Genomic DNA, 1,441 nt, shown 5'->3' on the forward strand with positions numbered 1-1,441 from the left:
CACAAAACATGCCACTAGAGAACTGTCAGGTCAGCAGTCTTTTCCATGGTTATGTAACATGGTCATCATTCTGTATTGAAAATCTTGTTTTATGGCTTCATTAGCTGTGCACCAAATTTTTTTTTCCTGTGGCGAAGTAAATTTAACACAAATGAATTTGAGAAATCAACAATAAAAATTCAAGTTAGCATCTTCACACAAATATATGTATTTATTATTTAGGTCAAAAATATTTGTTCACTGTAATTTTTTTCAGAAAAGAAATTGTTTAAGTACTAAGAGCCTGTCTTTTTAAGTTAATTCACACAACAAAAAACAATCTTGTTATCTTTATTGTGTTTCATTCTGTATTTCAAAGCAAAAAGTACTACCCATAATCCATCTGAGATTCCAACGGACCAGCGGTGATTTAAAGTAGAGGCCATTTTGAGTTAGCAGAAGTCATTAAGGTGGATATTTAATTTATGACAACAAAATTTATCAAGTTATTTTGCGTTTGAAATACTTAAATCACACAACATAACTTCATTTGTTTTTATAAGTTGTAATAACTGATTTTTTTTTTTCAGGACAATGGTTTATATTTGACTGTGAGTATTGGCCAGCAAAGTGTCCCACAATGCATTGAGGCACCAACAGCAGCAACTAATAAAACCAGCTTTTTATTTGTCACAAAAATTAGTTTTAAGATGCTTTAGTCAAAAATGTAGACTCCAAAGCTTCATCTCTGCAGGCCCTTCAGCTCCATTATTAAGACCACTTATTCGTTAATTTTGGTTGAACATCTTCAGCGTTGAAATAATAAATGAATGAGAATTGTTGACACACTGAACACACAGAGTTCTGTTAGCATGTCCAGATTGGCTTAATTTCTTACGTCTTAAACCAGAACTGCCTGAGGATGGCTCTATACTTTCAGATTTGCTGACCTCAATATCCAGCAAAGAGAAAGCCTGTGTCGTGATTTCTGAATGAATCAGCGCTCTCATAAAGCAGCAGCTACTCTGACCTATAAACAATAAGTGCATTCACAAACAGAGACGGAGAATTCTTCCACATGAAAATATGCTTGCAAATTCAAACAAGCTGTGAGTGGCACGAGCTGGGACACTTCCTTTTGTTCCATGTTCTTGCTGACGTCAACCAGGAGTCTTTGTTCAATAGTTGACCTTCGCTCTGAGCAATGTCCCTCCCCTGCTCACTACCAGAACAGTTCAAGCTCCCCTTTTTTACAGGCTTTCTATCTTTGCCCTGTGCAGAAGATTTAAGCATAAACAACATGAAACCATGGAGTGGGCTCTGGTCCACAGGCTAAAGGCAGAATTAAACCTAAAAATGTAATCCTTATAACAACCAGCAACATTTCCACTGCCTCCAGCTCCAGCAGAGAGCATCTATCTATCTATATATATATATATATATATATCTCAGTGACGTGCGG

This window comes from Poecilia formosa, unplaced genomic scaffold (assembly GCF_000485575.1).
Source record: "Poecilia formosa unplaced genomic scaffold, Poecilia_formosa-5.1.2 Scaffold1073, whole genome shotgun sequence".
Lineage (NCBI taxonomy): Eukaryota > Metazoa > Chordata > Actinopteri > Cyprinodontiformes > Poeciliidae > Poecilia > Poecilia formosa.